General features: G+C 44.2%; 1 long non-coding RNA gene across 1 annotated transcript; it reads right to left on the bottom strand.

The window, feature by feature from the left end:
* Positions 1 to 1,080: 1,080 nt before the first annotated feature.
* LOC138949535 (uncharacterized) lies at positions 1,081 to 11,409 on the bottom strand. The gene is made up of 3 exons (XR_011450324.1): positions 10,486 to 11,409; positions 10,096 to 10,194; positions 1,081 to 2,433 (listed from the first exon to the last, which is right to left on the bottom strand). It is a non-coding gene; the product is annotated as an uncharacterized lncRNA (long non-coding RNA).
* Between the last annotated feature and the right edge of the window lie 409 nt (positions 11,410 to 11,818).

Here is an 11,818-nt window from a genome sequence, read left to right as displayed (position 1 = left end):
CATACGACTCACATGCTTGACCTTGACCTTTACATGACCTTGACCTTCAGGGTCAAGGTCAAATAACTAAACCTAGCAATGACATCATACACTAAGAACTGCTTTACACATTTTTCCTACCAAAATACATGTGACCCAAGGTCAAGGTCATCCAAGGTCATGCAACACAAAGCTGTTAATTCAAGACATAGGAAGTACAATGGTGCTTATTGGCTCTTTCTACCATGAGATATGGTCACTTTTAGTGGTTCACTACCTTATTTTGGTCACATTTCATAAGGGTCAAAGTGACCTTGACCTTGATCATATGTGACCAAATGTGTCTCATGATGAAAGCATAACATGTGCCCCACATAATTTTTAAGTTTGAAACAGTTATCTTCCATAGTTCAGGGTCAAGGTCACTTCAAAATATGTATACAATCCAACTTTAAAGGACCCTTGCGACCTTGACCTTGAAGCAAGGTCAACCAAACTGGTGTCCAAAGATAGGGCTTACATTGCCCTGTATAGCAAACATAGCTAAGGTTGCCATTCTCGATAACTTCAGAAAAAAATGCGAAAATGTGAAAAATGGTCGTTTTTAAGACAACAATTACGGCCCCTGTGACCTTGAACTTGAAGTGAGGTCAAGTTGCCGCACATGTTTTTTGAGATCTTGTAACCATACACCATCAGACCACATCAGGTGTTGATAGAATTAATAGTGTCCAAGAAATATCCAACGTTAAAGTTTTCCGGACGGACGGACGGACGGACGGACGGACGGACGGACGCCGGGACGGACGGACGGACGGACGCCGGGACGGACGGACGGACGGACGGACGGACGGACGGACGACTCGGGTGAGTACATAGACTCACTTTTGCTTCGCATGTGAGTCAATAAAAATCTAAGAAATCGTGTACACACACACACACGCTTTGTTCTTGCTGCTTGTCTGTAACAGTCACACACACACACACACACACACACCCACACAAACACACACACACACACACACACACACACTTTTGTTTTCCTTCTCACTGTCTCTCTCGCTTTCGTTTGCTAATACGAATTAGAATCCAGGATTTGACAATAAGACGTTTTATTTATTGAGTTTGACTAACGATTTCCAAAGGACACAACATTAAAGCAACAGCATGACAAAAAGAACTGGCTTGACAAGCCGCCATTATACCAGTGTTAACTATATATCGTGCAGTGTTCACTTTCAGCTGAAGTGTTCCACTTTTGAACAATATGTGTTTAATTAGTCTTAAAAACTGTGTGATGAACTATATAATCATTTGTAGTTGTACACCATGCGCGCTACATTTGCTAGTAGAATTACATAGTAATTCACACAGTGTCCACAAACATTGTAGTTGAGTGTTCAACTAGCAAAACCACAAACCTGCAAAATATGATGTAGTATATTCATTTACCACCCCATCTCCCCCAGTTACAGTCTACACCCCTTCTAAAACTATTCACTGACATTCTGCCATCCGACTGATGACAATTATCTACTACAGCGATTAACTGGATGTAGATTTGTTCCATGAGCCTGTTCGGATAACTAACAAACAACATACCATCCCCCCACCCCCTCTCCCTCCTCGTCCCAACGTTCTGCATCTCTGCGCTCATCATCTGTTATTGTCAAACTGAAAGTTGTCAGTATATAGTACTCCTCTTCCTCTTCGTCGGTCCATAACCGTCGTATGTTGCTGGCATTGTCATTTAGATAAGATCCATTGTGGCCTCTTCTCCAGCAAGCCGAGGTGGTTGCATCTCGCAGTTGCAACCTGCCAGCAACGGACGAATTCGGTCGAAGTGGTTGGCATGAGTGTGACACAGTGTGATATACCGAGGATGCACCGACTCATCATGCCCAAAACAATGTCGACAGCTTCCTCCTGGGGTGGGAATGAGAGCCATCTGTACGCTGCAGCGTTGTCGCCTTGCCCAGGGTGTGGCGAGAACACATACAGGTGACGACCGAGCCAAGTTGCGATGGTGTAGAGTTCGCAAGCTGTTGCCCACCTGCCCACCTGTCGCATGTCCCGAATGTGGTCGTCGATGGTTGTACCCACGCACTGTTCGAATAACTGAGGCTGGGAAGCAATTGTGTTGCACACCATGTCTCGCCACTTGCCATGGTTGGAACATAGGTCAGAGTCATTCTCAAAGCAGAACAGATAAGAAGGTAAGGCATCATCTGCGTCACTTAGGATGGAGGTACTTGATGTTATGTCTCTAGTTATCCTGCTGTCTGGGGTTCTTCCTCGCTGGTGTCGTCTGGTCATCAGAGGAACATAGGTCAGAGCAGATAAGAAGGTAAGGCATCATCTGCGTCACTTAGGATGGAGGGGCTTGGTGTTTCGGAAACGTGTGTTGAATCGTCGTATGTATGAGGAGGAATGGTGCAGTCACCGATTAAGCACCTGTCAACATAAAAGTTAACAATATCCCATTATAATGGCGACGAGCTACCACACAAATAACCGTAGGATCAGACAACAGTGGATGAACACGATTATCAGCCCACTCTTTCTCGTGTAAGCATTCATGTGCACCACCACATGTCTGTCCACCACCACATGTCTGTCCACCACCACATGTCTGTCCACCACCACATGTCTGTCCAATCTTTTACATGTCCACCACCACATGTCTGTCCACCACCACATGTCTGTCCAATCTTTTACATGTCCACCACCACATGTCTGTCCACCACCACATGTCTGTCCACCACCACATGTCTGTCCACCACCACATGTCTGTCCACCACCACATGTCTGTCCACCACCACATGTCTGTCCACCACCACATGTCTGTCCACCACCACATGTCTGTCCACCACCACATGTCTGTCCACCACCACATGTCTGTCCACCACCACATGTCTGTCCACCACCACATGTCTGTCCAATCTTTTACATGTGGAAAAAGCACCATTCCATCAGGACTCAAACACAACTTTTACAGTAAAGCTTTTCTCTTTACTGAGTTGAATTTTTAAAAAAATAGCAAAATAAATCATGCAAAACGCCATAGGAATCACTTGCAAAATTCATTCGTCAAGAATGAAATCCCAATTTGAACTGAAAACGTTTGGGCCGAAGGCGTTTTGCATGTGAACAAGTGGAATGGTGCTCTTGTGAACTGTAACACGTCTCGGCAGATATGTCTGTCTGTAGTGGGACATATGATTGTTTTTACGAAAAAGTGTATGACTTATAAGAGTTAACCGTAAATGAAGTAAAACAGATTTTTCACCCAGTAATCTTTTTGTTTCACCAACCGAGGGCAGAAAGACATAAACAAGTCGCGTGAAGCGATATAAAAACATTCAGTCAAAATGTAGGCATCACACTAAAAGATCAACTACAAAAACCAGTCGTCTGCGAGACTATATTCAGATAGTATCGGCTAACCATACCCGAAGAATCAACACCGGGACGGGTCACGCTCGACTCGGCGAAGCATGCGAAAATTTATACTCAACCTATTTTCTTTAATTCTGAGTGTCTTATCGATAAATATTTGAATTCAGGAGAAGATGCGGAATACAATGATACTTTAATCGGTAAGTGAAAATTTGTTTTTAATAACAACTTTAATGAGCAATCTAATTAACTAATTGAAATTCAATCCCAAAGTGCGGACTGAGTCAAAGATTGCTTGACCAAAGTTTGGTTGAAAAATGAGAGCATGACAGTTCCGCCTCAACTATCACTTAAAGCCGGATATGACGTCATCGAAGACATTTATCGACAAAATGAAAAAAATCTTGGGATATCATACCTGTATCGTTTTGTGTTTGCCTTAGTTGAATGTTTATGGACGCATTCGCTCCGGGTTCCATGTACAGAAACGGACACTGCAGTAACAGTTGAAGAGATAATGGCTTCACTTTATTGTTTGGCTTCTAGGCCATCTTGGCGGTAACATCGTACAACACTGCGCATGTCTCGCGCGTACATTCACACACATAATAGTGACGTAGTTCACAGTCTATTAATATGTATCATGTGACGATCACATGATAGCAATATCGACACATCCCCTTTTCTTTACATAAACAAGTCCAAAGACTTTTACTGTCCAAACTTCACGGGAAAATGAATTCTCTGCACATAAAATTCTCATTCTCACCATAGTCCAATAGGCTGAGATTATTTTTACGCCTAGATTAATTTCACACATTCACACTGACTGGACATCTTGACTAGAGCATCATTTCACAACTCCAATAATAACAACACATTCTCTCTCTGGACAATGAAACTTTACTGGACAATAATTCAACGCCTTGAATTAAATTTATCACATTCGCTCACAACGCGGGACATAAACAATACCACCAAATGTTTACTTTCTTCACTGTCTATCTTTTCTCTTCAAACAAAACACACAAACAACAAATACTGAACTGTCTCCTACAGTCTTCAGTCTTTAGGTTTTGACATAGTCATTCAGGTAAGCTGGTGGTTTAACCTGACGTCCACGAGAAGTGGTTTGACTTTGATGCGTTCAGTTTTCTTTTCATTTGGCTGAATCTTCACAGGTGTTTTAGTTTCAGGTGTGTTTGTCGCACTCACAGGAGTACTGACTTTGGTCACCTGAGTCTGACTATCAGCTACTGCTCTGTAGTTTTTTACTGCTTGGTCATTTAGCTGTCTCTGCCTATCAAGGTCTGTTTTTCGAGTGATTGTCTCCCTTGGACCAGTGTTGGTCAGTGTTTCTCCAGTTGTTCTGATTTGACGCCTGTTGCGTCTGTATGCTTTACCATTTTCTGTGTGCAGTTTGTAAGACCTGACATCTACCTGTTGCTCTACTTTTGCTTTTGTCCAAGTTTTGCCTAACTTCACCCTCACGGTTTGACCTGGCTGTAGGGTTTCTAGTTCTGCTGTACCTTTGTTATAGCACTTTGTCTGTTTTTCTTTTCTTTTGATCAGATTGCCAGTCACGTTTGTGCACGTCTGCGGTTTTAGCAGAGTTTTGGCTGTAGGAATTCTGGTTTTGGTTCTTCTGCTGAACAGTCTTTGCACTGGAGAGGTTTTCATCACCTCCGATGGTATGTTCCTTAACTCTAGTAGAGCCAAGTACGGATCTGTTTTGCTTTCTACAGCTTTCATGATCAGAGTTTTTGCTTGTTTGACCGCATTTTCTGCCTTTCCGTTGGATTGCGGATAATATGGCGAACTGGTTATGTGTTCGAATTCCCAAGCCTCAGCGAAATCTCTGTATTTGTCTGAGCTATACGGCGGACCGTTATCAGAGATGATCTTATCAGGGATTCCATGTCTGGCTAAATGGGCTTTTGTCTTGTAGATGACTTCTTCTGCTGTTTTGTTCTCAAGGCGATCGACTTCAAAGAAATCAGAGTAGTAGTCTACCACTACCAGGTACGACTTCTCTTGAAAGTCAAAGAGATCACACCCTAGCGTTTCCCAGGGCCTTTCAGGTATTGGGTGGGAAATCATGGGCTCTTTCTGTTGGTTGCTTTGGTGTGTCTGACAAGTTGCACATTTGCTCACCAACTTTTCTATGTCGGCGTTCATTCCTGGCCAATAGACCAGTTCTCTTGCCCTTCTCATGCAACCCTGAATCCCAGTATGAGCCTGATGGAGCAAGTGTAGGACTTTCTCCCTCATTTCTGTTGGTACAATGATCCTTTCTGCCTTGAAACAAAGACCGTTCTGAGTCGATACTTCCTCTCTGAATGGAAAGTAAGGTTGAAGACCTAGCGGTAAGCTTTGTCTCGACTCAGGCCAACCTTCTTGTGTTATTTGCATCAGCCGACACAAATCTTTATCACGTTTTGTTGCCTCTTTCAACTCTTCGAGTCGCCCTTCAGACACGGACACATGCGCGGCCATGTCAATGCTCTCGATTTCCTGCTCTATTTCTGTCTGGAAAATCTGTTCGCTCTTCATTTTCCCTGCTTTGTGTGACCTGACCACAGCTCTGCTGAGCGTGTCAGCGAGATACATCTCTGTACCTTTCTTGTACACCACAGTGTAGTCAAACTTTTGCGTTCTCAGCAACATGCGTTGCAGACGTTTTGGCGCTGCCAACAAGGTTTTGTTGTGAATGGGAATCAACGGCTTGTGATCAGACTCCACCTCAACATGTCTACCATACACATAGCGCTCGAAACGTTCCAGCCCGAAGAGAATCGCAAGCATTTCCTTCTCTATTTGCGCATAGTTGCGTTCAGTTTGGGTCAGCGCTCGCGACGCGAACTGTACCGGTTGTCCATCTGACAACAAACACGCCCCCAGACCGAACTCAGACGCATCACACTGAAGAGTAGTTTTCGCACCAGGGTCAAAAAATCGCAAAACCGGTGGTTCAGTCAACATGCGCTTGATCTCATCAAACGCTTTCCCGTGCAGGTTCTCATCCCAGCGGAAATGCACGTCTTTTTTCACCAGCTCACGCAGAGGCGCTGCGACCTCCGACAGACATGGTGCAAACTTCTGGAGATACCCTACCATCCCCAGAAGTCTCTGAACCGCCGCTTTGTCTTCTGGCTGCGGAAACGACTTGATTGCATCGACTTTCTTCATGTCACACTTCAACCCGTCCTTTGAGATCACGTGACCCAGATACGAGACCTCAGTTTTCCTGTACTCGACCTTCTCTTTGTTCAGTTTGATGTTCTTCTCGCGACATCTCTGCAAGAACAACCGAACGTTCTGGTCATGGTCTTTTGCTGCTTCTTTCTCTGTGTCTCCCGACCCCCACACAATGACATCATCATGGACTGCGAACACGCCCGGCAGTCCGTTCAGCGCATCATCGACACGGCGCTGAAATTCCTCTGGACATACCGACGCACCGAACGGCATTCTAGTCCAGCGAAATTTTCCGAAAGGGGTTTCAAACGTTGTCAAGAGACTGCTTTCGTCGTCCAGGACAACGTGCCAGAAGCCATTGCGCATGTCGAAATGCGAGAAAATCTTTGCGCCTACCATCGACTCTAACGCGTCATCAATGCTCTTCATGGGGTAATCATTTCTTTTCAATGCCTTGTTCAAGGGTTTTGGATCTATGCACAACCTAGCCTGACCATTGGGCTTCAACGTCACAACTACGCTGCTAATCCAATCAGTTGGTGTGTTCACCGGAACGAGGACCCCTAACTCAAGCAGACGATCAATTTCTGCTTTGACCTTCTCTTTGACAGCTATGGGCCACTGACGACATGGAAGCTTCACTGGAGGAACCGATGGGTCTGTTTCAAACGTTAGCTTTCCGTCCAGAGCCCCAACCTCCCCTTTGAATACGTCATCAAACCCTGTGAGAACATGCTTATCCCCTGTGCCTATGGCTGAAATGTTCTCGACATTGACCGTGATCAACTGCATGTGTTGGCTTGCTCTACAGCCCAAGATATCCTTCACTTTGGCGTTCACTACCACAAAGCGCACTTTGTAGCTTTTGCCGTTCTTTGGATTGACCACAGGCAGAATACGCTCACCTAGAGGAGTTACTGGTCTTTTGTCATACATCAACAAGCGTTTGTTGCTTTTGGTCAGCTTTGTCAACGCTACGTCTCCCGTCACAGTCTTGTACGTCTCTACGGACAAACTGTTGATAGTGGCTCCACTGTCAAGTTGCAACGATGTCGTCACTCTGTCATGTCCAACAAGCATTTTTGCATGCACAGATTTATCAACATCATCAACAGACAAAACATGTTCATCATCATTTTCACTCATCGTCAGAACAAAATGACCATCATCATCATCACTCTCTTCATCAGACATTTCATGCACTTGCCTATCTGAGCTTTGTTTGCACTGACGAGCAAAATGGTTTTTCTTTTTGCAACGATTGCAAGTCTTGCCATATGCGAAACAGTGTTCCTTTCCTTTCTTGTGCGATTTGCCACAATACACACACGCTTTCACACCACTGTCTCTTTCGCCCATACCTCTACCATCATGACGATCATGCTTCAACTTCGGGGTAGCACCCTTGTCCTTCTGACTGTTTGTCTTTTTTCTCACATGCACACCGACACGATGTAGGGCTTCATCACCAGCCATACTCTTGGCCTGCTGGGCTGCTGCCTCACTCACTCTGCAGATCTCAATGCACTTTTTCAAAGTTAGACCTGACTCTTGCAAGAGTTTTTCCCGAACCGTGTCATCTGACAGTCCAATAACGACTTGATCGCGTAGCATCCTTTCTTCGAATGTCTTGAAGTTACAGGAGCTAGCTAGTTGTCGGAGTGCTCCGATGTACGTGTCGATCGTTTCCCCCTTCTCTTGCTTTCGCTGGTGAAACTTGTAAGTCTCGTAGACTTCTGATGTCTCCCCCACACAGTAGGCTTCGAACAAGGGAATTATCTTCGTAATTTTGTCCTTGTCGTCTGCAGCCTCGAAAGGCAAACCTTCGAACACGTCCCTTGCACCATCACTGAGACAAGTCTTGAATACTGCGGCTCGATACTTCTCATCCTGAGAATCAAGACGCGATGCTAGTTCGTATGTCTCCCACGACCGCTTGAACTTGCGCCAAGTCGCCTCCAAACCTTGTGCTGAAAGCTCAAGTCTCTGAGGTAACGGAACTTTGACGGTTACCGACCTCGGCTGCGCTGCTACTCCGTCTTCTGCCATGATGATTCTGACACCATGTATCGTTTTGTGTTTGCGTTAGTTGAATGTTTATGGACGCATTCGCTCCGGGTTCCATGTACAGAAACGGACACTGCAGTAACAGTTGAAGAGATAATGGCTTCACTTTATTGTTTGGCTTCTAGGCCATCTTGGCGGTAACATCGTACAACACTGCGCATGTCTCGCGCGTACATTCACACACATAATAGTGACGTAGTTCACAGTCTATTAATATGTATCATGTGACGATCACATGATAGCAATATCGACACAATACCAAGGAACTCTCATGTCAAGTGTTATTAAGATCGGTCAAGTAGTTTTCTCTGAATCGCTCTACATGTACACACAGACACACACGCACACACTGACACAGTCAATAGACCCTCGTCTCGATTTCCCGCCTGTGTTAAAACATTCTTCACTAAGTGTAACAAGATGTACTTTTCTTGTGGATTTGAACTCTATCAGATGTTAAAACAATGACGACAACAGTCAGGACAGTATTGATGGTAAAGTAAATATCTCTTGTTTATGTTTGGTGCGATTGACTTGCAGAGAATCTTCAGAGAATATCACCGCCCTGGATTCAAGTTACAAGCTCACATGAGTCTTTATTCCTAACAAAAACGCGTTAAAGACTTTTAGCAATACAAACACAACTCTATACTTTTACACAAATGCAGTCCTTGGGAACAGCTTATAGGACTGGGTGGCCGAGTGGTAACGCACTTGCGCTCGGAAGCGAGAGGTTGCGAGTTCGACCCTGGGTCAGGGCGTTAGCAATTTTCTCCCCCCTTTCCTAACCTAGGTGGTGGGTTCAAGTGCTAGTCTTTCGGATGAGACAAACAAACCGAGGTCCCTTCGTGTACACTACATTGGGGTGTGCACGTTAAAGATCCCACGATTGACAAAAGGGTCTTTCCTGGCAAAATTGTATAGGCATAGATAAAAATGTCCACCAAAATACCCGTGTGACTTGGAATAATAGGCCATAAAAAGTAGGATATGCGCCGAAATGGCTGCGATCTGCTGGCCGATGTGAATGCGTGATGTATTGTGTAAAAAAATTCCATCTCACACGGCATAAATAAATCCCTGCGCCTTGAATATGCGCGCGATATAAATTGCATAAAAAACAACAACAAATACATCCCTGCGCTTAGAACTGTACCCACAGAATACGCGCGATGTAAGCCTCATATTGATTGATTGATTGAAATAAATGTGTTACGTGGTGTGAAATACATTTTTTGTTTAATCAATGAGTGATCTGATTGACAAAAACAATATCCAGGGTATTCTGTTCTTGATCTTTAATTATGCTCAAAATAAACACTCTACATAGACAATATAGAAACGTATAATGTTATATTTGGGATGAGTCTGGCAGTTCTTAATGTGAACAAAAAGAAATGAACAACTCGAATCTGCACTAACTTCAAAAAGTGAATGAAACCGACACCATACCTGCTTGTTCTTTGCAATCTGATGTGAACGCCTTGAGTTGTTTGGGGGAGCACAGTCTCTTCCACGGATTGGTCTTGTCTGCCCTTGTCGCTTACACATCTGTGAAATGAAAACGGCAGCAAAAGTGAGACATTTTATTGACAACTCTCCTCCCCACCCTCCTTCACATCATCATTTTCCTCTCCCGCGCACCCCCACCCCCTCCCTCCATCTCCCCTCCGGGCCACTGTAATGACAAACGATAACTGCTGCTGCTGCTGATACTAATACTACTGCAACGAAAGTGATGTCAAGATGTTGCTCGTTTTAAAACATACCTCTTCAGCCCGAGAAAAGAAAGGAATGAAAAAAATGTTGCACACTATTTTTGGCTGTGTAAGTGAAACATACCTTGTTTTGGGCCCTTCAGCAAAGGGGGGCAGTGGTGGCGAGTATCCCTCAGACTGTGTGCTGCAGCTGTCGTCGCTGCCTGTCCCGCTTCGAATCACATTTCTGTCAGATATAATAGGACACAATACTTATTTCAATGGTTGGAAGCACAAAGAGACGGGAGAACAATCCTCCAGTTCTGGATCTAACTGGGCCGCTATTGCGCGGGTCCGCTATTGCGCGGGTCTGCTATTGCGCGGGTCTGCTATTGCGCTGGTCCGCTATTACGCGGTGACTATTTGTCATTCAACCAATCTCTCACAGTGTAACAGAAATACCCAAAGCCAAGAGACGCAGCCTAGAGAATACTGTGCTGACAATCATTCAAACGTGTTCCAAGTCGGTTTCATGGCAAAGACTATGTATATTATTAAACAACAAAATAAAATAAAGAGGTGTCACAGAAAGGGGGAAAGAACCATTTCTTATTCCACAAAATTACTTTTGCAATCCCAACATTCAAAGCATTGAGCTCAGAAATACTACCTTATAAATCTCAGGTGGTCATAATATAATACCAACAAAAAAACTGACAAACAAAATGTTGACATTGCATTTATTCCAATCTTGAAAATAAATTCAGAACATCCTGAAATCATCTTTCGTCTTCTCAAAGAAAAAAACCCGAACTAAAGTAAGTTGGAATAACAAAAATAATGCATGAGTAAATGCTAGTCACGTTTCGCATTTTCCAAAGACCTGGACAAAAGAAACCAAGAACACCTGTTCTCTACCTCATTATGAAAATAAACACCAAACATATTACATTAAAATAGTAACTTGGAATAACAAAAATAATGCATGAGTAAATGCCAGTCACTTTTCGCATTTTCCAAAGACCTGGACAAAAGAAAACCAAGAACACCTGTTCTCTAACTCATTATGAAAAAACAAACATATTACATTAAAAAACAGAAAACTTAATTCTTAAACAAAAAAATAAAACCTTAGATTTAGCTTAAACAATAAAGCAACCAACACAAAGAGCTTGCTAATAATGCGCGGGTCCGCTATTGCGCGGGTCTGCTATTGTGCGGGTCCGTTATTGTGCGGGTCTGCTATTGCGCGGGTCCGCTATTGCGCGGGTCTTAAGAAGAAGCGGAATAGTTGCCAATGTGACGGGGCCAACCGTGCACTCCCCAGTCCCCCCCCCTTCCCCAGGAACTGATGTACTACAGCCGGGTCTGCACGCGGGGCGCAGCCAGCAAAAACCCAGATAGTGGGGCTCGTATGTTGCAGACGCACTCATAAATCATTCACATCTTGCAACAAACATCATACTTTGTGATATTGT

Source organism: Littorina saxatilis, linkage group LG15 (genome assembly GCF_037325665.1).
Source record: "Littorina saxatilis isolate snail1 linkage group LG15, US_GU_Lsax_2.0, whole genome shotgun sequence".
Lineage (NCBI taxonomy): Eukaryota > Metazoa > Mollusca > Gastropoda > Littorinimorpha > Littorinidae > Littorina > Littorina saxatilis.
Note: the sequence above shows the minus strand (reverse complement) of the source record. Positions and strands in the feature narration are given on the sequence as shown.